At 41.2% G+C, this 26,484-nt stretch overlaps 1 protein-coding gene and 1 long non-coding RNA gene across 17 annotated transcripts in view; one reads left to right on the forward strand and one right to left on the reverse strand.

Annotated features, from left to right (window-relative positions):
* Positions 1–24,898, reverse strand: LOC128332974 (uncharacterized). Of its 13 annotated transcripts, none has more exons than XR_008310815.1 (5): positions 23,039–23,456; positions 20,586–20,639; positions 13,142–13,206; positions 12,837–12,988; positions 1–6,071 (listed from the first exon to the last, which is right to left on the reverse strand). It is a non-coding gene; the product is annotated as an uncharacterized LOC128332974 (long non-coding RNA). The 13 variants fall into 13 exon arrangements; XR_008310811.1 differs by having other exon boundaries at positions 1–6,361; XR_008310810.1 differs by lacking the exons at positions 1–6,071; positions 23,039–23,456 and adding exons at positions 21,086–21,150; positions 21,531–22,445 and having other exon boundaries at positions 7,765–12,988.
* The window catches only part of POU2F2 (POU class 2 homeobox 2), a 110,279-nt gene continuing 91,017 nt past the window's right edge, over positions 7,223–26,484 (forward strand). The window contains exon 1 of one of the 4 annotated variants that reach the window (XM_053267849.1): positions 7,223–7,309. The gene's annotated coding sequence lies outside the window, so the exon portion shown is untranslated. Of the gene's footprint in view, positions 7,310–20,378; positions 20,470–22,668; positions 22,999–26,484 lie in introns of those variants that run through there. The other 3 variants (XM_053267854.1, XM_053267852.1, XM_053267850.1) reach the window with 3 other exon arrangements.

Raw genomic sequence — 26,484 nt, forward strand, 5'->3', positions numbered from 1 at the left:
TGCCTCATTTGGAAGTGTGCTTCCACACTACCTTTGCTAGCATCTTCTGTAATTCTGAAAATGTTTTAGTCACACAGATATCGGGAGGTATGTTGGGGTCATCAGCCACCGGTTAATTTTAACCTTCCAAGGCTAGGCTGGAGCCTTGATATTGCATTTGTAAAGTCCAATTAGGTTTACATAAGAACAGCCCTGCTGGATCAGGCCTAAGGCTTATCTAGTCCAGCATCCTATTTCGCACAGTGGCCCACCAGATGCTGCTGGAAGCCACAGGCAGGAGTTAAGGGCATGCCATCTCCCCTGCTGTTACTCCCCTGCAACTGGTACTTGCTCTTTGCTTTGCTCCACCCCTTCCTGCTTAGTCCCCACCCATTCCTGTACAACTTCCTCTTCTTGTCAGCCCAATTTGTGCAATCAAGCATCTCTGGGTGCCACTGACAGACTCTGTTCTTACTCTGCCCCTACTTATTTTTGCTGTACTTGCTTGTGTTTTATTCTGTCCATGAGCAGGAACCCAAGAGGTCTGATGAGGCATCTGGAAGGTAGAGGCAGCAAGGCAGGCTGGAGTTGCAGTACCTTGGATAGCACAAAGTGGGCAACATTGCTCCAATACGATCTGGGTGCTTTCCAGACTAGTCCCTACAACGGGGTCCAGACGTTTATTAGAAGTGTGCTTCCACACTTCCTGCGTTGTGACACCACAGTCCCTACGTAGACAGCAGGGTACCGTTCACATTTCCAATGCCTTGTTTTGAATTCAGTCGCTGCAATATAGAGCTAGGACATCGTATATCTGGTGTGAAAAAGCTGCTTTTTTTTTCAGGTGGTTGGTTGCTGCAAGACTGTTTACCTTTCGCATGTGACTTGCCCAAACAGAGGCATTTTGCTACTGCTGAGCAGCTAGTCTGGAAAGCGCCCTGGAGATGGTCTGAAGCCTGAAATACTATTAGGTACAGGATAACCCTTCCCGGCGCCAAGGGAGAGAACCTTATAGGGGCAGCCTTATGGCCTGGAGTCTTACACTCTTTCTCCTCTCCATTAAGTTCCTTTCTCCTGTCATTAGCACTGGTATGCAAGGCACGGGGGAGTGTGAAATCCCTGGTATGGATTGGACTGGCTTTTGGAGGGTGAGAGAGTCAGAAGGCCCTGCCCTTCATCTGGAGTTCCCATTCTGGTGTTTCTTGGCCAACAGGACTATGTTCTGACCCAGTGTTTGGGCCCAAGACAGGATCCAGGACTGGTGTTTACAATCTGGCCAGCCTCACCTTGTCAAGATTGCATGAGCAGCTGCTCAGGGTATGTGGGTCCTGACTGCTTTACTCTGCAAATATTGCAAAGGTGCCTCCCAGTTCCACCAGTCTCACTTCTTTCTCTCTCCATACCTGCCTTGCTTGCCTGGGCTGCCTTCTGGGACCTTGACCTGCTGCTCTGACCAATGGTTTTTGTTTGCCCTTTGGTTGCATGCCTTGGCCTGATCCTGTAGAGCAATCCTGCAACCTCTCCAGTGTGTGGTAATGTCCATATTCGTGTGTTTCCTGGATTGCTGGGAGGTGGATGCTTGGAAGCTGACATTCCCAAATCCTTCGGTAGGGGGCACCACCATACTTTATTGAAGTGGCTTGCTCAGGTCTTATTCTTGATGTCAAATCAGTATTTCTACTTTTTTCTCTGTTAAATGGTGGCAGTGAAATAAAAACAACCAAATGCTGCATGGTTCAGCGACTGGTGGCCCTTCAGTCAAACCTGGCTCCCTAAAAGCTGCCTTTTGGCCCACCATATTGCCAATCCACAGGTAAAAGAGGAGTGTGGAGGCAGTTGCAGTTCTGGCAATAGAATTAGCTAGAAAGCTGTTTTCAAGTGTGGGGCTGTGGGGGGGGGCGACCACCTATTCATGCCAATCTTGAAACAGTGCTCTAGCAAAACTAAATGCTGACCAGAAATGTGCATGGAGTTAGAGGGGGCATCAGGACTTCTAGATTCTCTTTATTTATGGGGGTACAAATCAGGACGTAAAAGGTTGCCGCTTCAAGCAAGAGTTACAGATTCCTGAGTTATAGTTTTTGCTACAGGTGAAGAAGGCCTCTAGATCAGACATGGGGAAAGTATCATTTGTAATGACTGATTACGTGCCGTCAAGTCGGTGTTGACTCTTAGCGACCACATAGACATTATTAGCCAATTTTATGGCTAATAATTAACTTTGGGTATTAACATGATTTTTAATGTTAACAACATCCTTTGTTGGTGTGCTACCAAATAACCCTTTGAGACTCCCAATATTTCCTTGCCACAAGTTTCTAGTGTTCTATTTCAAAGCAATTTTGTTGGAAAAACTACAGCTTTCACAGGATCCCTTCTGAGTCCCTGTGGCAAGGAAACCATGAATTTAATACAAACCAAACCACTCTATTTTGTTACAAAGAGTCACCAAGACCAATCACACACCAATATTTTTTTGAAACCCAGAATATCTATCTATCTATCTATCTATCTATCTATCTATCTATCTATTCATTATATAGTTATATATAGTTATCTATATATAGTTATCTATCTATTTATTTATTTTTGAGGTTGCTGGAGCTGGTTTTCCATTAGGATATCCCCCCTCCTGTTTGCTGCATTTGGTCAATGGAGAGGCATCACTTCCTATTATTTCTCCCCACCCACCCCCTGGCATTTGTTCATGAGATACGTGTGTCTGTCACTGCTATGCTAGAGGAGGTATAATCCAGTACTTAAATGTTCTTGGGGCTTCACTGGATTGCAAATTGGGATGTGCAATGTTTGTGCAAAGTTAATTGAAACAGCAAAGTGTGATTTTAAATTATGTTGCTGAAGAGATGCTAAACCAAAAGTGTACAAAATAGCTGTTGGCCTTTGGTATCTCTGGACACGACTCAGCCTTCTTAGCAAGCATGGACTAAGGCTTTGTGGTCAGACACACAGAGGAAAATGACATAAAAGCATCAGGCATGTTGGTTGTGGCTTGGGAGCACCAGCCAAGCCGAGAGTGAGGTTGAATTAACAGTTTAATATGGCTGGAATTCTGTAGCTATAGTTGCAGAAAAACTAAGCACATATTTGTAGGCGGCTAATGAGCTTTTGGTCTAAAATTACTTCAAATAGTGAATCCAGTCTGATTTCCCAGTTTAAAGGAGGAGGGGAGGAGGTTTGTTTTGTCAATTTTGCAGTGAAATTGGTGCAAAAGCACCTCTTGTGATAATGCTTATGGGCTGTGATACTGAGCTGTGGCACACAACATCCCACCCCCCTTGGGAACTAATAGAATAGGTATTTTTTCCACCGAATAAAAATTCTGCGTGTTGCCCTTCGCTTGCTAGCATTCCACATAACACTAAAATAAAACCTACGGAGTACAATGTCTAGAATCCCCTGTCTGTATCACTCACAATGCCTTTAATTGCCATTTACCACAACCTGTAGACTCAGAATAAGAAGGATGATTCAGATAACAGAGGAAATAATTTTCCATTCTAACCTCCCGTCAGTTAATGCAACAGCTCCTTGTTTTGGGGTCTCTATTTCTAAAATGCTTCACTTAAGCACTTTTATTCTTAACCATATTGTCATTTGTAATACCTGTTCTCTTCAGGATGCATTTTAGACAACTTTAATTATGGGACAGAACATTCTCAATTTTAATTGTGCACGGAATACTGATTTAATGTGATATGTAAATTTGGAAAGTATGCAGTAATGGATGTTTACATTGCAGTAGTATTGAAAATTCACACCATGCATTTTGGCTTATCAAAATTTGTTATTTTGTACCAGCTTCTGGGTTTTCTGTGGACACCTAATATTGAAAGTGTATTGCGTTAATGTTGGTGTGCTTGTCTGCCAAACAAACAATTTTATTATGTTTGTATAATTATCTTACTACCCTGTGCAGATAGTACTACGTCCTTTAAATTAACTGCAAACTATTAAATACTAACAGAATTATATATTTACGGTGAATATTGTGCATATTATTATTAACTTTAAGCATTTGGCTAATGAGAATTAATTTATAGTCCCTGAGAGCACACCATAGATAATGAACAATGCAACATGTGGTAGGTATGCAATAAAGTTGAACAGCAGAAATGTGAAGCATGAGAAACTCGGTCTTAGGACAAATAAAACATCACAATCCAACAGCACGTATCATGTGCAATAGGTATTATTTCTGATTTTCCTTTGCTCCAAATGCTTCAGGATGTTTATATGCATTACTAACCAAATTTGACCTTTGTAACCAAACTGCTCCTACTACTCTTAATGTTTTGTATTTTGTACAATGTTTTGAACACATCCTAAATATATTTCATATAATAAGGATTTTCAGTGTATATGCTAATGTAAAATTAATGTGAAGTTAGATGCTTTCCTATATTTCATTCACTTAATACTGGTGTTTCTACATGGCTTTGGATGCAAAATATTAAAGATGCAGTGTTGCAAAAGTTGGCATATATATACACACACACACACACACACACACCATATATGGCTATATATATATATGGATCATATTTTACATTTCAAGAATGGATTGAAGCTTTCTCGTATTTGTTGTTTGATAGAATAGTCTGAGTTATTGGAGACAATCATTCTTAGTATGGCAATCTTTCTCTCTAAGAGTATAGATTAATTAACAGACACTTCTTACTTTGAACACCACTTTGCATATATTCATATCAGATTGTCATATGTTGATCATATACTTTGAAGATGCTTACAAAACTCCTATCTATTTCCAGTAGGCATTTAAATGTCAGTTTTTAACATTTTCTATCTGATCTATCTCAGAATGTTATTAATGCTTTTACAAATAACATATCTACTGTACATTAATCAACCAACTTTAAATATGACATGCAAAGTTCTAGATTGTGTCCCTAAATTATGTGCAAAGAATTTTTAAGGTAGCCATTAATGCTAACAATGTCTACTTTTCATCAATGCAATTTGGTTATTCATGTTATGTATTCAATGTATGCAAAATCCATAGTTAGTTTTGCATAGAATTTTAATATTTTGAGTGATATATCATATCTTATGTACACAATCTAGCTTACATGCAAACTCTTAGAAGCCTGTCATATTCATTTTTTGCATATAATGATTTTTATCTGTCATAGATTTTACATACAATATATTGAGCATAAAATCCTCCCTCCAAATTTTTTCCTAAATTTACCTGCCACGGAGTAGTTTTTTTAAATTTAACAAAATGCTTCTAAATATACCTGAAAACAGTAATTTTGTTGTCCTATGAGTTATGCTAATCTTTTATATACAGTATGTAGTACACTACTGTTATATTTGCAAATGAAATTGAATATTTTGTTGAAATAGATATTCTGTACAATACTATACTAAAAATGCTCATGTCTTGTAACATGATGCATTATTATTTTCTATACAATTTAAGGGAAAGCTGGAACTTATAATTTAATTGCATTTCATTTTTGGTAATTTATATATGATACAAAGCATTTAATATTAGCAGAAAACATTTATAATTATTTGCAAGTAATACTATGGATCATACATATGCAATTGTATAATTAACTATTTTGCATATTTTAATGACCTCTTTAGTGTCTGTGATTGTACTGCTATTCACATGAGTGCATAAACACACAACTTCCTTGTTTTGTAAAAATGGTAGCACTGTTTTATAATATGCACTGCATGGGTGCCTCTTAATTATTATATCATATATATGATGTTTCCTTTTCAAAATGTGCAATATTTAATATGTGGAAATATTATATAATATGCTTTGTGCTCATTATTTCTGCAGTAGAGCATTATTCTATAAAATGATCCTAATTCCCAACAACTACATCATACAGCCCTTTACAATTGTTACATTTAATCCTTAATATCTGTTCCATATATTGTTTTTTAGTCTAGCTTGCTTCATAATCATTTTTACTACGTTTGCAAATAACAGGATGGAATAATTATAGCCCTTCGTATACAATGATTAAAAATAACACCTCAAATCTAATCATGTTTTTTTCCAGGCAGTCTTCACTTCCAAAGTATATTACCTACAAATATTAATGAAAATGATCAAACCTTTAATGCATATTGTGCACAGTATAGTTGCCCAGGATAACATATATTTAAATTAAGAGAATGTATGGCATAAAAGTATTTCTATTACTTTAGAGTGTTATGTTCCTAGATCTCTTTTAAATGGCCAATACAAAGACTACAAAGAACGCTTTCCATTTTCAGTAGGTAGATCTAACTAGATGGAAGTAATGCAGAGAGAAAACTTTTACATAGTTTTAGAGCATTAAAACTCTTCCTAATTTTTCACACAATCTCTATGAAGCTGCAAAAAAGGGGAGAAGGCTGCTTTAGCAAGCAAGAAAGGTATTTACATGGATTTCACATGGATGGACACACACACTCACTCACTCACTCACTCACAGACTGCATCCCCCCACACACACACACACACTTTGCAAGCCCAGGATCCCAAACATGCTCACACAATCTCTCCTGATGCCTATCCTGTACTCAGAAGTACTGTGTTTTCCAATCACCATTTTCCTTCCCACTTTCAACCCTGGGGGGTGTTCCAGGGCTCTAGCATATCAGTGCTTTCTCCTCCCATCCAACCCCAAAAGCATTTTTTAACACCTTTCCTTCAAAATATTGGATTTATCCCTTACCCTAAAGTTCTATAGTGCCCCTCTCATCATGCTCCAAATCATAATCCTCCCATGTCCTCACACCCTCATTCTGGAGAGTCCAAATCCTAATTCCACCTCCCATCAATTTCTAGATTACCCCTTTCCCCATATTCTCTCCTCTTCCATGCCCCAGCTAGGAACACTCTAGGAATTTTCTACCCCGCTTCACTTGCCAGAGTCCTCTGTTCTCTTCCTCCCTCGTGTTACAATCCTTTTTTCGGGGGGGGGGTGTATTAAAATTCTGAGCCCCCTTATTCTCCCCCCCTGCTCCCCTCTCCAATCAGGGCTCCCCTTCATGCGCGCCCCATCTCCATCCCCATCTGCTGTTGCTGCCCTGAGCATCTTTCATCTTGGTGCTGATGCTGCTGCATCTTTCTCGTTGCCTGGGCAACCGGAGATGGGGAGGGGGGAAATGATGGAGAGAATCCGGCGCGCGCCCTGGCTCGCGCTCTGACTGCTGCCGCCGCCGCCGCCGCCGCCGCCGCTTCTGCTATTGCTGCTGCTTCCCCCTCAGCCCCTGTGTATCTGGGCTGCACCCATGCGCGCATGGAGGAGTCAGCTTGCGCCCACCGATGGAAGCAGAGGTAGGTGCAGTCTCTATGCAATCCCCCCCACCCCGCCTCCTCCTCCCTGTCTCCTTCCCTCTCTCTCCCATTTAAAAATCTTTAAAACTTTGCATATTAATATCTGCGCTTTGCATAAATCTCACCCGCTCCTTATTGATTGCAAAATGCTTAATGCAGCAGCTGCTCGATTGCACACACACACACGCACACACACAAGGCAGGCTATTCCTTTCTCTCTCTCTCTCTTCTCTCTCTCTCTTCGTCTCTCAACACAGCAGCTGCAATTGTTCCAAGAGCTTTCTTTTCTCTCTCTCTCTGGCATTTTTTTTGGTGTGTGGTGTCTATAGCTCAACCTTTAAGGAAAAGGATAAAAAAAAATGCAAAGAGTGGAAAATAATAACGGAGGGATGCATACCTTCAAATGTAATTTTTTTAAAAAGAAAGAAAATAAAAATTCAAAATTGATATAGATGTGCTTTTAGAAGGCATTTTTATTCTTTGCACGGGGGAGCTGATTTTGCAGTGGAGAAATAGTATTTACTGGGTGTTCTTTTTCCTTTTTCCTTTTTCGGCAAATGGCTTTGTGCATTGAGAGAATTTTTGTTGTAATTGTTGCACGGATAAAAATAAAACCAGAAGACAAGGGAAAAGCTGTAGAGGATTTTCTATAAATGTCTCTTGGCTTTCGGTGGCGGTGGCTCGGCTTTTGATGATCTGGCGAAGGAAGAAAGGAGGTGGGGGAAACAGGAGAAATAGATAGAAGGGACCTGAAGAGATGGGGGTTGTCTCCGGCGTTGATGATTTTGCAAAGCGGGCATTGAATGCTCGGTAACTGTGTTGCAATATTTGGACAAACCCCCCCCCGCCCCGAATGGAATTACATGTTCATTATTGGAGGCTGCTTTGACGAACTGAGGGGGCTTGTTTTTATTGGGCTATGCATGTTTATATGATTTCCCTTTTATTTTAGTAAACACAAGTTGCATAATGGCAAAAGGAAGCTGGAATGGTTTGGATTGTCCGGAGAGGCGATGGGGAGGGAGGGGGGAGAAAGTGGGGTGGGGGGAGAAGGTGCAAATGGCCGGAGAGAGGAGGGGAGGCAGAGAACATACAACGGGAACTGGACTCTTCTTTTGTCCATGGAGTGGGGCGGGGGTGGGGGAGAAGAAGAGAAGAGGGAGGAAAGGAAGGATGTTATTAATAATTATTAGTATCCCATGGCAGCTATTGTTAGGAGGGGAAGATATTACCAGCATCTGAGGCGGGGGGGGGGGGGCAGAGGGAATCTGGAGTAGGGGTGGATGGGTGAAGAGGTCAGATTATGACCGAGCTATGTTTGGAGAGGGGGGTGAGAAAGGAATCCTATCAGGGGAAGATGAGAAGATGTGGATCAGCGAGAGAGCCAGGGTGTGGGACAGAAGAGGAGAGTCAGATCAGAAAGAGAAAAGGGGTGGGTAGATCTTCAGAAGAGGAAGCTCCTGGCAGGAGGTGGGTGGGGGTGGCATGGTTCTAGTGGGGCAAGTCATGAGGATTAGGGTTAGAGACAAAATCTAGAGAAGGGTGTTTCTGAGGTGGTGGGGAGGAATAGGGAACACCATTAGGAGGGCAAGATAAAGAAGAATGGACCGAGGGGTGTGGCTGTTATCTTCAGCCTTCGTGAACCCCAAATCCAGACCCCGCTTCCGATTTGCACTTCATGTGATACCCCTCCCGGAAGTCAAGGCTTTTGTTCTCTAACTGGATTATCCCAGTTCTGCAACACTGTGCTGCTAGTTTTGTTTTTAAAATATGATGTCTGTTTTTTCGTAAACCTTTTGCAATAGAGAGTTGGTGGGGTGTGTGTGTGTAATGCCAGTTCCATGCATCTGTCCCAGACCTTGGCAGTGCCTTGGCAATCCTCCTTTTGCATTGGCATTTCCTAACTTATCCTTACTTGGAGTTCAGAGACAGTAGCCATTTCTGTCCGGGCCTTGCCATGGGCAGGGTGTGTGTGTGTGTGCTTGTTGGGGATCATGGGTTGGGCATTGTCAGGATGTTGCCATGGGGGAGTTGATAGTACTTCTGTGCATTGTAGGGTACTGATAAGACCCTGCTGAAGAAAGGTGCACCGAGAGGGTCCCGACAGGTGGGCACTGTTGTGGTGAAGTTCACATCATTCGACTACTTGACATGGACCTCCCCCTGTTCTTTGTGAGTCTCTTGATTTCGGACCTTACATTTTTGCCCCTTGATCACGAAATACATTTACTGCTGCATAAGTGTCTGTAGGCAACTCACTGGAGGTAAAAATTCTATCAGGCACATGACAGAGCAACAGGTGGAAATTACACTAGAGTAAATTTTGCAAAAATATGAGCATGTGCAGACTCCCAAAAGAGTTTTGTAGCAACCCTTTCCTCAACCACCAGTACTCTTGGGTGTCAACAACCCTTCTTCTTGTCAATGTACCATTTTAGGCCTTTGTGTAATTTCAGATATTTTGTGTGTGTGTCCCCTTGCAGGTGTCCAAATTGCCCCCATGGGTGTGTATGAATTATATATCTATTTTTCGTCTATGGAGGTGTATGTTTTCCTGCATGGATTTTATCTCCTTCTGTTCCTTATGCATGCATGTGTCTGTTTGAGTTGCCGTCACAGTTGTATGGGCCATTGCATCTCCTTACATGCATGCACAAGATGGCATGCTTTTATTTTGGATTAGCTAATCTGGTTTCCTTGTCACAAACACTGGCTAAAATATACTAAGTTTCACTGCAGCCCCTTCAGTCACTTTCTTTCTCATTCTGCTAATTTCATATACAGAAGTTCAAACCCTTGTACTCTGTATCAATTAATCTCGAAGAACTAATACCCCCTGGTTCACTAATGTGGATTAGTACCCTCACTTCATCTGTAAACATGGATTGAAACTGAGGGGCAGAATCCAGCCCTTTATCAACCTGATTGTGCATAAAATAGGGTCATTAAAGGCAGGAAGTAATGTATCTACCAGGGGTGCACAACTCAAATGTCCCAGTGAGCCAGAAACAACCATGATGATGTATATAGGGGCCAAAGTAAATTTTTAGTGCATTGATTATTGCAGTAAAATTAGTTATAAAGATAAATATTAAAACAATTACTTGTTAGTTGTGGTTCCCTCCCTCCAGGGTCCCACAATTTTAACCAAGGATAGTGGTTAGAAAATAAGCAGTCAGTGGGCACCTAACTGTTCCAGCTCCACACGAATGCCAGATGTTGGGGCTCCTGCTGTTGCTGGCTACCTGGGCCATCAAAAATGTCCTTGCGGGCCGAATCTGGCCCTTGGGCCTTATGTTGTGTAGGGCTGATCTACATTGTTAGGGGTTCTCTGACTTGAGTCTCCAGATGTTGTTGGTCTGAAGACTTTTGTGGGCAAAGATGATGGGAGCTGTAGTCCAACATCTGGGGACCCAAGTTTAAGAATCCCTGTGTTAAGTGATCTTGGGTATGTGCCGGAGTGTGTACAAAAGAGTTATCAAAGTGTTTTAAGGTGTAAACACAGCGCATTATAGAGACCCTTTTTTCTGTGTGGTCCTTTTGTGTGGCTGTGGATGTATTTGAATAGGCCATTCTTGTTACAGGACCTTCAGCCACTAATTACAAGATACTCAGGATTTCAGGATTCCTGCCTAGATTGACTTTTCTTTGGATTGTAGGAATTAATTCTGGTTGGGGTGTGTGTGTGTGTGTGTGTGTGTGTGTGTGTGTGTGTGTGTGTGTGTGATGGGAAATACTCCCTTCACCAATCCCCAGGACTGGTGAGGATGCCCCCAGCATCCACTTCAGGCCTGATACCAAGGCCTGAAGAGGTTGTTTCCCACATACTAATATTATAGACCTTGTTATCATAGGCCCACTGCTGAAACACTGATTCTGTATATGCAAAGTTGCACCCTGTTACCCTGGATTCATTGACCTGGACTAGTTGCAACTCCTTGGGGTTGGTAACTCCCTATCTAGGATTTGGGAGGTTGCTGAAAGTGGGAACTAGGTGTTCTAAGTCAGTTTCAGTGAGGAGAATGGGACCTTTAATGGCTGAGGGTTTAGGATTCCTCACTTTGTGAAAGCTGGAATGGGGGTGGAGTTTAGTAGTAAGGGTTGGAAGGGCTCAACACAGAATTGCAAGCCCTTATGCTCTGTATCGGTTGGGAGTAACTCTAATCCCAGGTTTACACAATCACTAATGTGGATTAGATTCCGCACTCTGCTTATTAACATTTATGGAAGAGGCTGACTTCTTAGATATACTCACTGTGAATATAGCACAAGGTAATGATACACACAACAGGTATAATATGTTAAGAAATATGAGGCAGTGGGAGGGAATCAAGTAAATGGCATGGAATCGGTGCACTTTTTAGGGCATTCACATCTTTGCTGGTATGTGTATATTTTGTGTATGTCGCTTGCTTTCATCGTGTAACAGCGTATGCTACATATAGGGTTGGAGATGTCTTGCATGGGAAGCATCGTATTATGTGGTGGTGTGTTGCGCGTTACGTGGGTGGGTGTGATTGCTTGTGTGTGTGTGTTCGTCTCTCTCTTTCTGTTGGGTGTGCATCTGCTGTTGTCAAGCGAGATCTCATTTCTCTGCAGTGACCTTTTTTATTGCTGCCTGGTGTGTGTTTGTGTGTGTGTGTGTGTCTGTAACCCTTTCAGTGCTGCAGTCCCTCTGCCCACTCGCCCCTTCTCTTCCTAGAGAGCTTACCCTACTGGCTAGGCCTAATGCTGAAGACCTTCTAGGGCCTAGCTTGATTCCCGCAAGTGACCTGCTCGCTACTCCCTTTGCTGCAGGGTGTCCCTCGCCATTTCCCCTATGGCTCACCCAAATCACATACCACTGTATTCCAAGTGCCTGCCTTGTCCACCTGGGGATATATGTCAGCCTGATGACATGTTGACCCCTTTAATGTACAATGTGCTCAATATTGGGCCTTTTAATAATATATGTATATAATTTAATCTCCCTTTCTTCATCCACTTTGTGTACACCTTCATATTGTCTTCTACCTCTATACATTTCTTCCTGTTCCTTTTGTATATGTTGTCTTTTATGCTAAGCTGTTTTGCTTAGTTTTGCTTAATTTTTATGTTTATTTCCCCTTTTTAGTGTTCCCTTCTGCGTCTCCCCCCATTTTAATTACATTCTTTTTGCGTCTCTTTCCTCCTCTTTCTCTCACACATCTATTTTTCTCTGCCCCTTTAGCTGTCCTCTTCTTCCTTTTCCAGGTTCTTAGATAAAACCTTCTAAACATCATTCCCGTTATTCCAATCCACTAGTCCCCTTTGTCCAAACAATCTTTTGCCTTTAAGACACCCTCTTGAAGTTGTGGTTGTGTTGGAAAAGGACGGGACCTCTTTTTCCTAAAATCCAGACTGTGAGATGTAAAAGCAGAGATCCTTAAACACACACACACACACACACACACACACACACACACACACACAGCATTTTTATTTTATTTTATGAGATCAGAACCCATTTTTAAATCTGGTTTAGTGGGGTGCAGTACACCCTACTCACAGTCCAGTTGTGAGGGATGATGCATTAATGGAGAATACTGATCCACAGTTCTCCAGTGCTACGTGAGAGCAGCCATTTCCTGGTCAAGAAACTGACCGCCAGCTCCATCTCACCCGACAAAGAGTCCAGGTCATTTATTCCATGAATGTCACCTGGGGAGGGGAGGGGGGAAGGGAAAGAGAGAGAGCGAGAGCGAGCAGTTTTACCCTTCAGCCATCAAACACTCCATCTTCCCCTTTGCCCACTTTGGTGTCAGTTTCAGTGGGAATTAGATGCTTCCCACCCCACCCCACCCCCAAACACACCTTTACCATATTTTTCTCTGGGGGGAGGGTGGTCAGAAGGCCAGTGATGTGGCTGGTGTGAGGATCTGGAGAGGAGGCAGAGAAAGAAAAACATATCTGGAATCAGGGATCTGTTTGCTTTATCACAAGCAAAACAGCCCTACTACACTTTAGCCCAAGAAGAATAGAAGGACCCGGCAAAGGAAGAGGCAAATAAAAGGATTTGTGCCTTCAATCACCTTGAGTCTACTGAACAGCTGGATTTTTTTAAAGAGTCAAAATTACAGATTCTCTATAGGTAGAAATATAGAAGGAGAGAGACAAAAGCAGTTCCGTATCTTAAAAGCAAAGAGCAGGCCCCGATAATAACAATTAGTAGAACTCTATTGTCCTTTTGATTACTAGTGTACTAGTGTACAATTTTCTCATTGCGCAGGCTGTGGTAATTGGGTGACTAAGAGATCCATTTACAAATCAATGCATGTTAAATGGGAGGCAATTGATTTAATTATCAGTCTTTCTAAAAGGTGATTTTCCCATTAAAGGTTTATTTTAAAATGTGTACATTTCTAACTGTACATTTAATGATCCCTTTACAGATCTATCAAGATAGCTTTAAATTATGTCTTAGAAAGTTTTTTAAATAGAGCTAGAAAATGATGGATTTGCTTCCAAATATATAGATGTAGCTAAATCCATAAACAGCAAGTCAGCTGTAAATAGAGATATCAACATATATCCTACTTATTTGTTATACATTTTTAAGCAGAACCTTTTGGACCTCTTAAGGTTCCTTGAAGTATAGCAGTTATTCCTTTCTATATTCGCTACAATTAAAGATTTTTATGTAAAGTCTCTCAGTTTGCCTTTCCTTATTAATATTATTTTATGGATTTTATGCGAGCATGCACATTTATCCTAAATAACTGGTGCATTGTCTGAGATCAAAGCATCTGTACAAAAGATTGGTGCTTCAACAACAACAACAACAACAATAATAATAATAAAATTCTGCCAGTTCCATATATAATTTCACATTTGAAAGTATCTTTTTGTTTAGAGCGTCTGTAAATTGATCTATCAATAACTGGATCAGCTGGTAAATACATTCATCCGTATCAATAATATCTGGTATCTATCTCCAGAATACAGTTCAATAAATATAAAGGGATCGATTTACAAACCTATAAATAATATACATCACTACATTGCGTCCTTCATTTTCCATTACACCAAGAACCCTTCAAAGCACTTGTGCAGTGTGAAAGGACCATTGTGAAACAGCCGATCGGGCCCGCTGACTGCAGATTTTTAAAAGGAGCCTTAACAAGAATGAAGTGCTAGACCATAAATAATAACTGTTTCTGAATATGTTTGCATAGATTTGCATAGACATTTTCATCTGGAAACAAATTATATAATTAAAACAGACTTGCAATTTCTTGCCAAATTGTGGTGTAATAATAATTAATAATTACATTGCTCTTCTTTCACCTTTATTTTTTAATCTATCTGCTGTCTTCTGCCACAAACAAATTAAGTAGAATCTATAGAGAGCCCAGTTACAAGTAATACTTTCAATTTCGATAGACACTGAATTTGAGGGAGAAGAAATTATCCCAGCTAAACTGGTCCTTTTTACGATTAATCTTAATTTATATAAAAATAAACCACAGCAGCTGAATGTGTTTGCAAATATATGGGTATAACATGCCTTTGTAAAACAGGTGTAAATTCATAAACAAGCCATATGTCATACTGTTATAAAGATGACTCTTTAGATTCCTGGAAGTATAAGTATTTATTTATATGGAGTATCAGCATTTAAACACGTACATGCATGTCTAACATTTTCTTTCTCCTTGTCAGTATGTTTTTTATTTGTTTGGAAATATGGGTGCTTGCTAAATTCCAGGTACATAAGGAGAGCAGGTTTTCTAAAAAGGTCAAGCATATGTGTGTATATCAACCACTCCTCAAATAGAATCCCACAGTTAAAGGTTGCTTAAGCAGTTAGAACTTAATCTTCATTTAAAAGTCATAATGCAGTACCTTTATAATCTCAAATGAACCTTAAATGTTGGAATATCTATCTTTTGTGACTTGTATTGTGGGATGAATATGGTAATCCTTCCTCAGATGTAAACTGTTAATACAAGAAGGGAATGTTCTGACGGTTTTGAAGAAGGGGATCATCCAATGGCTTGGGACTCCTCTCAATAATAGGGGACATGGGGGTGATCAGAAAGTAGGGGGTGAGCAGTGAGGAATAGTTTAATGAGTAAAGCACAACATCCGGGTTTAGTGGAAGAGTGACTGCTGTGATATTAAGATGCATGAGGGTCTTGTTACACCTCTGACATGGTTTGGGGTAAATTGAAGGGACCCACACCTTTGGACTCTGTATTCTTCTGTAGATACGACTACTCCATCCTGCTCACTCCACCATCTACACATTCGTCTGCTACTTTGCAGAGAGCACGGTCATTTGGCTCCTGACGTTAGGCAGGCACCCAGTATGTTACATTTCACCACAGCTGTGAACATAGCCACTGCTCATGCAGGAAGGAAACAGCCTCCATGTTCTGAACAATGATGAACTTTAATGGAACCCAGCACAGGAAGCAGGAATATTATACTCTCCATGGAGAAGGCATTGTCGTATTACAAGTAGGATGTGGCATTGGCTCTAAGCCGAAACGTATCGATAATTTGGCCTTGTAAAACTCTTTCCCTCTCATCCTTTTTGTGACAGTCTCTATTATTTTTACAATCATGAGTTTTCACAACCGTGCAATTGATGTTTTGTGTGCAATGAAGGCTGATTTCCGCACCCTCCCTCGCCTGGATTGCAGTTTGCTCATGGGTGAACAGGGTCGTGTGATTGTTGCTCCACAAGCCCTGACCACAGCTGGACAACATGCAGCATAATTTGGGAAGGTTTGTGGTCATGTTTCCTAATCACAATCCAACCACATTCTAGCCAACAAAAATGGCCAATCACGCACTCATGTGCGTCCAACTTCCTCTTGGCCTTGTTGATGTGTTGGAGTAGAAATCCTTTACATATAAAACCTATTTTAAACACCCATAAGAGCAGCCCAGGTAAGTCGAAGTACCTGGGTTTGTCTCAGTTATGTCAAGGATTGTATACAGCCTATTGTAGTTAATAGGATCTGCTCAGTTTAAATCCAAGTACTACAATTTAACTGGGTTTGTGGATCAGTCTAGAAGAAACCTGTTTTGCTTTTGTTCACATGGTAGAGTCTTTTGAGTACAATATATCTTCTTAAATCAGTGTTCAGAGTTGGATTTTAACAGTATATTCCAAATTTGATTTGGCAGATCATTTGATAACAGTGAATTTAACGTGAAAATAAAAGCAAACAATCTGCCTGGAATTTTTTGCCTATTTCCTGTCTTTTTATCTGGAATAAAAATATTTAATCCAGACTTACTCCATCACATATATAAAGCCTTGGAAACACAGAAAGTTTCCTTTTGCCTTTGAAATAATTATTAGGGTCAATATGTACATATTTTATTCTGCACACATTCTTATACACAGAGTATAATCTTGGGTATTGCAGTATTTTGATTTGAAATTAAATGAAAAACACCCCTTCCTAAATGTTGGATTTTACTAACTGCAAAATAAGTTTTTTGGAAAAGCAGTTGAGTGTGTTATGACCAGTCATAATATCTGTCAGTTGTCTGTTTATTTTAGAAAATAATTCCAAATGTTAAATGTAGTGTTAGTATTTTTCTTTTTAATGTAGCAGACAGTTTTTTCCTCCGTTCTACCTCCCAATTTCTCTATAAAAATTCTTTTCTGTTATCCATGTGGGAAAAGAAAAGGTCAGTAGAAAAGGACCAGATTGGAGGGGAGAAACCTCATTTTATATTTTCAAAAGAGGAGACAACAAACTAGAATCCACTGAAATCTTACACCTGATTATTATTATTTGCTTGATTTTGAATAAAGTTTATACTTGTAATGTTTTATGACAAGAAATAGAGCTTTTAGCTTCCTCTGATTTTTGTAGAATGTGTGTGTGTGAAATTGAGACAATGGAGAGGGACAAATCCTTTTGTTGTGGAGTAGAACTCTATTTTGCCCATAAAGATGTATTTAAAGGATAAACAAACAAACAAACAAAAAACACTTTCTCACCAGTCTGATTGCGAATATGATTGTGTAGTCAAAGCAGTTTTAGTTAGTGTGGGCTTGAGTACGCACCAATAGAGAAAGGAGGACATCCCAATTAAAATTCATAATAATAATGTTGAATATTTATCTAGTGCTTTTCCAAAAAGCTCCAGTGTGAGAGAACACTTCTGATTTGTTCTCTCTTTCTCAGACAAAACAATAAGAGTATTAGCGTATAGCAGTATTAGAGGCAAATATAAGGCATACTCAGTTTAATACAAAATAGTTAGCTGTTTGCATATATTAGTCTCATTTTACACTCACAATCAGGGTGCCAAAGTGGTAAAAGACCACACACACACAGACACACACACACACACACACACTTCTTTCCAATGCTTGTTTAGGAGTGCATTGGGGATTCTAATCTGTGTGAGTGTAGGAGATCGTGAATGCAAACCAGGAAGGTTAGGGTGGGGGTTATTCCAGATTAGTTAGTTTGGAATACAAAGGTTTGATATTTTGGACATAGAGGGCATGGGTTTTTCACTTGTGCTTTATTCTGAGAGGTGATCTTATGTCGAAAAATTCTGGAACATGACAGCTTCTTTGTGCACAAAAAGGCTTTTAGGAACATAGGAACATAGGAAACTGCCATATACTGAGCCAGACCATTGGTCTATCTAGCTCAGTGTTGTCTTCACAGACTGGCAGCGGCTTCTTGATAGTGTTTACATTTAGGGAAGAGCCTCTGGTCAGGTTTTAGGTTAGCCCTTAAGTTATGTACATTTTAGACAAGGGTTTTATGTTTGTATGTTGGGAGTGTGTGTCAAGCTGCCTTGAAAATGCTCTTTGGGTCAGAGCATGGTGGCCTTTTATCACATGATGGAGGAATAGCAGCCATGTCTAGGGGTGCCATATTTTCCCCCTCGATTGAGGCTTTGTGTCTTTCACAACTGCATGACAGGCAGAAACTCAAGAGGGATAGTGTCCACCTCTGCATTAACATGTGGTGCAGTTCTTGTATTTCTGCCTGTTTTGTGGCTCTTAAAGGCAGAGCTTCTTGTTAGAGGAAAAAAATATAGCCATGTTCCTAGTTGTGTGAGGAAACTGAAAATATGCACAGCTTGTACAGACTGAGAAGCAGAAAGGCTCTTGAGATGATGGATGTGGGATTAATTGTGCTGGAGAAGGGTTTCTCAGCAGTAACTTCCATGTACTTGTTGTGTGGCCTCGGGCTCAGGAAAGAGAGGGCCAACACCCCCTGAAACGTGAGGGATTGAGATGTGTGTTTGGGGGAGAGGAGGAATTAACAACATTTTTGTTCTTTCTCAGAGTACCTGAACCTATCAAGCCATGCTCAGTTAAGAAGCCATTGACACTCTTTTAAGTCCTTTCTGTTCTCACTGAGGGTATCTACTGGCTGAGTTCAGATGTAACGGGAAACCATGGTTTCCTGCTATAAGAATGAGTCTCAGAAATCGATGGGCTTTCACGCTCCCCTTTCCCTCTCCTCTTTCCCGCACAAGAGGAGGAGAGAGAGAGCTTTTCCTTTTAGGTTGAACTAAATGCAATTCCGTGTTACAAGCAAACTTTGGGGAACTGTGGTTTAGTTTAGCCACAGGGAGCCGATTCAAATGATATTCTGAACAGTTCATTTAAAAGTGTGGGAAGTGTGTGGGTGCACATGTCTCCTCCCACCTGATGCACCATCTCACTGCTGTCTAATCACATGGAGTATTTCATTCACACATTTTGGGCCAAACCTCCCTCATTTGATTAGATTACAGTGAGACAATATGTCAGATGGGGGGAGATGTGTGTGCCTGTGCTCTTCCCTCCCATAGTTAAATGAGCCAGTCAGAGAATTGGTTGAATCGGCCCAGTTAGGTAAAACAAACTAGGATAAAACCGTGGTTTCAGATATTGGTTTGTTAACTAACCATGGTTTGAGCAATGCCACAGTTCCCTGAGTGTGTACATAATGTGGGACTGCTATTTAGTTCATATTGAAAACATTGTCTCTCCTCCTCCCAGATGTGAAAGAAGATTAGAGGGAAGTGTGTGAACCTTCAACTCTCTCAGGCTCATTCATGTAGTGAGACATTACATCTGAACCTAGCCACTCTGGTTACCAGTTGTAAACATCCTGTGGTGGAGATGCATCCCAACAATTCATAAATGAAAATAGAGACACTCATGTGCATTTAGAGCATTCCCTTTCTCACCCCAAGGATCACTGGCTTAGGAGCAGACATCATTCCTTTATGACACACCGCAAAAAGCAATGTGACTGCAGCACAGCACACCATATTTGTTTACTTGGCAATAGGCAGCAGTTCTGGAGCAGGTGTGTTAGTAAAGTGACCATAACAAATTCCTTTTTATAAAACCCAAGAATGTTCCGTGGAATATTTGATCTTGAAATGAATGTGGTTGTATATTATAGAATAGCCACAATTCAGCAACATTTACTATTCTGGAAGAACACTTAGGCAGGGGATGGGACATGTGTGTACATTCACAATGTTTGTTTAAAGATATCATCAGAATTTTCCCAAATGGCAAAATGGGAACATTGATTTACCAGAGGCAGGTATAAGAAGATAGAGACTACCTCTATTAAATAGGGTTAATGTGGGAAATGTGTCTGTGGTATTTACACAGAAACCTAAGAAGCTGCCATATACAGAATTAAAAACAAATGGTGCATTACAAGGGGTACAAACATCTACCCGTTTTATACTACATTTCCTGGTTCCCAGAGTCCTGGGAACTGTAGATTGGTGAGGGTGCTGAGAAGTCTCATTATTGATCTGTTGCCACCTAACAAAACTACAGGATTAAACCATCTTTTGGTGTAGATAATAAAACCAAGGAGGAAAGCACAAACTTCTTTTCTAAGAAGAGCATGTACTACCCATGTATTCCCAGATGGTTTGTTGGCCTGCACTTTGCCAGTGAATATCCTGCTTTAGCCCTTCCCAAACTGCTCCTGTCCACTGCAGAAAGGCCTGCTTCCTCGTCTAGAAAGCAGAGCGGAGGAGAACTCTGTTCTCACGCATTTCCATTGTGTGACATTGCATTTTAAAAAGCAAGCTGAGGGGAGTCATGTCTTTTGGATTTTTGCGGAAATGGCTGGTTGCACCTGAATTTACAGTCGCCTCCACGGGGGTACATAGTAAAAACAATGTTCAAGGTTGGTTGTGTATTGATTGACTGATAATTAAATAAATATACAAACAAACCACTCATCTGTGAAGCTCACTGGGTGATCTTGGACTAGGCTAATCACCCTCTCTCATCCTAACCTACCTCACAGGGTTCTTGTGAGGATAAGGTGGGAGATGAAGAACTGTGCACTGACCCCTAAAATAAAAAAGAACAAAATAAATGATTAGGAATAAGAAAGTGAGAATGACTGACTGACTGAATAAATAAGCAACTGCATTTAAAATATGTAATTCCTTACTTTTTACATGAATGTGAAATTTCTGGGGTGGTTTACAGTTTATAGCTAAAACAATAAAAATGGTGACTAGTTAACGATTGTGGCTGAATGTTAACTCATGTTAAAAACATGATAGCTAGCTGAGGTTTAGTCTTCCCTTTGCAAGGGTCTGGCTAAACGAAACATGCATTTAAACATGTGTTTATGTCGCTACATGAACTGATTGATTAACACATGTAGCTGACACTGCTTGGCTAGCATGATTTTAAAAACCCACAGTGTGCATTAACCTGCCATGTCGATGCATCCTAAGGGACTTGCCCAAGGTCACGCAGGAAGCTTGTAGCAGAGAAGGGGAGCTAACCTTGGCATATTGCCTCTCGGACCAGCGCCCATTGCTCTTGAGTTGCCTATCTGACACCGTCCACCCTTAATTAAAAAAACAAAATGGAACCTGAGGCTTGATCCAGCAGACTTCTTAGGGATTATTTTTACTTAATGCAAAAGCTTCTGGGGCATACAAAGGTGATTTAAAGCTGTATTTTATTCAAATTAAGGTGGTTATGAACAATGGTATGCGAAAAGGCTGCAGTATGGAATAGAATCCTATGATTTAGAGTGGTGGTTTTCAAGCTGTCAGGGAAACCTTTCCGCACCAGTTTATCTGCGAGGCGCACACTGCACACATATCACAAAAACCCCGTGCCTTGTGGAAGCTGGGGGCTGTCCTGAGGTGTCTACTCAGCTTGCATGGGGCACTGACAAGGCCTGCTACATCAAATGTGAATGGAGAGAGTGACCTAGAACACCTCTCAAATTTTCCTGTAGATCAGCAATGCGCCAGGGGTGAGGTGCATGAGGTGTAAATGGGCGTGAGGTGAGGTGAAGTGAGGTGGTTGCCTGAAGGAGTAGATTATTGAGACACCAGCGCAGTGACAAAATGCCCTCCTGCCCCCTGCTTTTAAAAGCGGGGGAGGGTGGGTGCACACAAGCGGGGGTGGGGCAGCATTTGGTACCCTGCCTCAGGCACACATAGGCCTTGAGCTGCCACTGGTCATGCCACTGGCTAGCTCTCTTTCATGGAAGCTTGCCCATTACTGACCTTCCCAAGACCAGCCTTGTTCTTTCCAAGAACAGTTTACCTCAGCATTAACTTTAATTTAATGTATATTGTTTATTAATCAGTTTATTAATCTTTTTAAGGGGGGAAAAAGGGGAGTACCCAACAAAGCAGTGTCAGAAAAAAGAAGCAATAATGCAGCAAGATGTTACCATTACAGGGGATATCTACCAGAAACATAAAAATTGATTTAAAGGGGCCTATTCTTATTTCCGAGAGAAAGGACATCCTTTCAAAATGTAAAATGTCTCCTAGAACCGTGAAAGATATCTGGATACTAGTTCTGAATAAAACAATCTGTACTTCAGCGTTTTCTCGCCTTATTCCCACCAAATGCCCCTGGTTGTGTAGATTAGACTTCTCGCATTTCTTTTCATCTCAAATTGTATTTCTGGAAGTCCATGCAGAACCCCTCAGAAGCTTCCGAGGAAGCCCAGAACGTCCAGAAATACCGTTTGAACAAGAGTTGAGAGAGGTTTGCAGATGCAGAAGAATTTAGTGGGAATGAGGTGAGAAAATGCGGAGATAGACTATAAAAGTTTAAATTGGAGGATTCAGTTTTTCATGCTCTTCCACACTCAAAACCAAACAAAATCTCCCAGCAAATAAAAGGTTCGTACATCAGGGAAAAATATTCTCCCCCTGCCCTTTGCTTGCTATTCTGGTTTTCTGTTTGCAGAGAGTTCTTAACATAGGGGAGTATTGGAACATGTGAACTCTCCTCGGGAGAGGAGAGCTGGTCTGGTGGTAGCAAGCATGACTTGCCCCCTTAGCTAAGCAGGGTCTGCCCTGGTTGCATATAAAAGGGAGACTAGAAGTGTGAGCACTGTAAGATATTCTCCTCAGGGGATGGAGCCGCTCTGGGAAGAGCAGAAGGTTCCAAGTTCCCTCCCTGGCAGCATCTCCAAGAGAGGGCTGAGAGAGACTCCTGCCTGCTGCAACCTTGGAGAAGCCGCTGCTAGTCTGTGAAGACAATACTGAGCTAGATGGACCAATGGTCTGACTCAGTATATGGCAGCTTCCTATGTTTCCTATGTAATGCCCACCAGCAGCAGCCCAAAGTGGTACAGCCCCTTCCGTCACCTCAGCACTCTGTCACCTCATACTCCTGCACATGTGAACCAAGGTGTGGCCCAGTTGGTATTAAGTATCTCAAGGTGTGTTCACACCTATCTCTTCAAACACCAGTTGACACACCTTTGCTTCATCTGCGCCTTTGCTACCATTCACACAGGCGTTTCAGGGAGGAATGGACTACTCTTTGCTTTGGGTTCATGCTGAATAGAAAAGTAGTGTCTGCTATGTCACCTTGCTGTGGCACTGAGTGAGGGAGTTGGACAAATTAGGAGTAGCGCACTTTGGTCTGAGGCTTGTTTGGATGGGAGGATTGTTTGGAGCACAGCAAGTTGGAGAGAGAGCTTGAGGGAGGGGGCAGAATGCTTGGAGGGTGGCATCATGTTGGGGCCAATGTCCGTTGGGATTTGCGGGCAGTTATTTTGCTTACTAACCTTAACCCGGATGTTATCCATATTGTGGCCAAATATTGCTATATAATATGCCAAATGCGTGCTAATGTAGTCTGGTTTTACATGATTATCTTATTCTTTTTATTTGTTTTATTATTTGTTGTACTGCTGGTCTACAACTGAAACAAAGTTTTACTTACTTATTTACTAATCATTAACATTAAAATCATTTAAAACCAATATTAAAAATTTAAAACCTTCATGGTCGCTGAAGGGCTATGCTGGATGTTGGCCATTGTTCATAAGATTTTTTTTTTTTAAGCATACAGTATACCTGAATAACAGACACATTCGGGGACATTTGTTATGTTTTCCTTTTTCTGTTACCAATCAAATAGGCAAACCCTAAGATCCATGTATCTTCAAGGTTTTAACACCTATTCTGAAATCTGGGGTAAGCATCGCTGGGCTGTGACAAAGGCTTTCGAAAAGGGCCACGTTGCCTATCCAATAAAAATTCGGCCTAGGAGAACAGAAATAGTTGTACTCAATTCCAGAATCATCCATACTTCCTCTTTCATGTGTCCCAGGGGGAGTGGCAGCAAATTACAACTGGATTTCCCAACAGTCACTTAACACCAAATTACCACCGGTCAAATGTAAACTCTACACTGGTCAGGGTAGATCGTGTGGTAAACCAGTCCCCAAATTCCTTGATCTGGCAATTTAGCGACCTCTCTTGCTTGCTTACTCTCTTTTGTTACTCTGAAGTAACAAGTACATTGATTGTGCTATAAATAATAGGGGTGATAATAACCGTAATGATCATATCCCCTCAAAAGTTAGCATAATCTGTCTAGCCACTCCATCCCTCTTATTTATCCCTGAACCTTCTCACATGTGGAGCAACTCGAGATAACTGAACACAGACTAGAGAGGCCTTAATATACTGGCTGACATCCAGACTTGTATATTATATATTTGTCATAATATAATATAATATAATATAATATAATATAATATAATATAATATAAATGTTGCACTAGTGTGAGGCTCTTGTGCTAAGTCTGGAAGTTTGCATTCAAAGCTAGGATTGAGAGTTTGGTTGGTTGGGGCCCTGACAGTTTGCCTCTGTCTGCTGCACTCCCTCTAGGTGACTGCCATATAAGAACAGGCAAGACTTCAGCGTCCACGCTGAGGCCCCCCCCTTTTAGGAGCAGCTCAGGATTTCATGGCATTTCATCTAAAAAAGAAAGATAAGATTGACACCAGCAACAGCCACTGGAGGGTTGCTGTGCTGGGGATGGATAGGGCCAGTTTCTCTCCCCCTTGTGAAATAAGGAGAATCACCACTTTTGAAAAGGTGTCCCTTTGCTCAGTTAGCAGGGAAAATGCAGCTAGTGTAAAATGCAGCAGGTAGGATTTTATCTGGAGTTGCCTGCTGGGATCATATTACACCCATTTTGAAAGAGCTACATTGGCTGCCAATTTGTTTCCGGGCCTAATTCAAGGTGCTGGTTTTGACCTTTAAAGCCCTTAACGGTTTGGGCCCTGGATGCCTGAGGGACCATCTGCCTCCAAGGGTTTCTGCCCACCTGATGAGGTCATCAGAGGTGGCTCTGTTCCACATGCCGACAATGAGGGAGGTTCAGCCGTTATGCACAAAGGACAGGGCCTTCTCAGTTATTGCCCCCAGATATAGAATGCTCTCCTGGTGGCCATCTGCTTCTCAGTCTCCATCACAGTTTTTAGAAAGCAAGTGAAATCTTGCTTTTTACCCAGGCTTTTATATGAGTGTTGTTTTTGTTGCTGCTGCTCTGTATTTTATGGTCCTATGGTGTATGCTTTTTAAACTTTAGATTTGTATTCCAATTTAATTTTTTATTGTGTAACTGTTTTGTAGTCTTATATTGTTTTAAATGTTTTGTAAACTGCCTTGAGATTGTTTGAATGAAAGGCGGTATAAAAATGTAATGACAAAACAAAACAAAACAAAAAATAAACATAGCACACCTTGTATGTTTTGCAGGGAACGTTTACACAAGAGCACAATTCTGAAAATCCCTGTGATTTCACACAGCTATGTGATGTTGCACCTGTTCAACTTTGTTGTTAGTCTGGATGTCAGCCATTATTATTAATATTATTAATTTATATACTGTTTTGCTTTTCAGCCAAAAAAAAAAAAAGTTCTCAAAGTGGCTTACATAGCAAATAAAATTAAATAATATGATTCTGTAGCTATGCTTCCATACCAACAGCCAGTTTTGTTAAGATGCGGTCTTTCCTCCGCCTCTTCCAAAGCATTTATGCACTGGGTGACAGTTCTAAACTTTGGTTACAATCATTAGTATAGAGTTCAGGGGCTGACTGTTATTCTGGAATAACTAATCCAGAATTAAAGAGTGCAAAAAGCAGTAAAGGAAATTGTACACCAAAAGGTAATGCAGAGATGATGAATAGTAATATTGATTCTTTTGTACGCACACTAGGACTGTGTCATCAGGTCTTCCAGCTATTAAGAGCACCAGACCTCTGTCCACATATAGATGACAAACCTAATAAGAAAGGAAATTTCTTGCTCTTAGGAACATAGGAACATAGGAAACTGACATATACTGAGTCAGACCCTTGGTCTACCTAGCTCAATATTGTCTTCACAGACTGGCAGCGGCTTCTCCAAGGTTGCAGGCAGGAATCTCTCCTCAGCCCTATCTTGGAGAAGCCAGGGTGGGAACTTGAAACCTTCTGCTCTTCCCAGAGCAGCTTCATCCCCTGAGGGCAATATCTTGCAGTGCTCACACATCAAGTCTCCCATTCATATGCAACCAGGGCAGACCCTGCTTAGCTATGTGGACAAGTCATGCTCGCTACCACAAGACCAGCTCTCCTTCCCAGCTGCCAACTCAGAGGCAAAAGAATGTTGTAAAGATACTTTGCTGACTGGCCACAATGGGAGAGAGGGCCTTGCCTTGCCAACCCTCCGCAAAGATGTCCTCCAGCAAACCTCACTGCTGACACACTGAAGTTGTCTGATGCCCTTTAGCAGCCATTTCCAGACACTGGCGGAAGCTTATCAAGGGCTCAGTGAAAACACCACTTTGGGTGGATAGGCTTCCCTGCAAACAGCTGCTACTACTGATCTTCCCTGCAACCCACAGTTGCACGGAAGTGTG

This window comes from Hemicordylus capensis, chromosome 7 (genome assembly GCF_027244095.1).
Source record: "Hemicordylus capensis ecotype Gifberg chromosome 7, rHemCap1.1.pri, whole genome shotgun sequence".
Classification (NCBI taxonomy): domain Eukaryota; kingdom Metazoa; phylum Chordata; class Lepidosauria; order Squamata; family Cordylidae; genus Hemicordylus; species Hemicordylus capensis.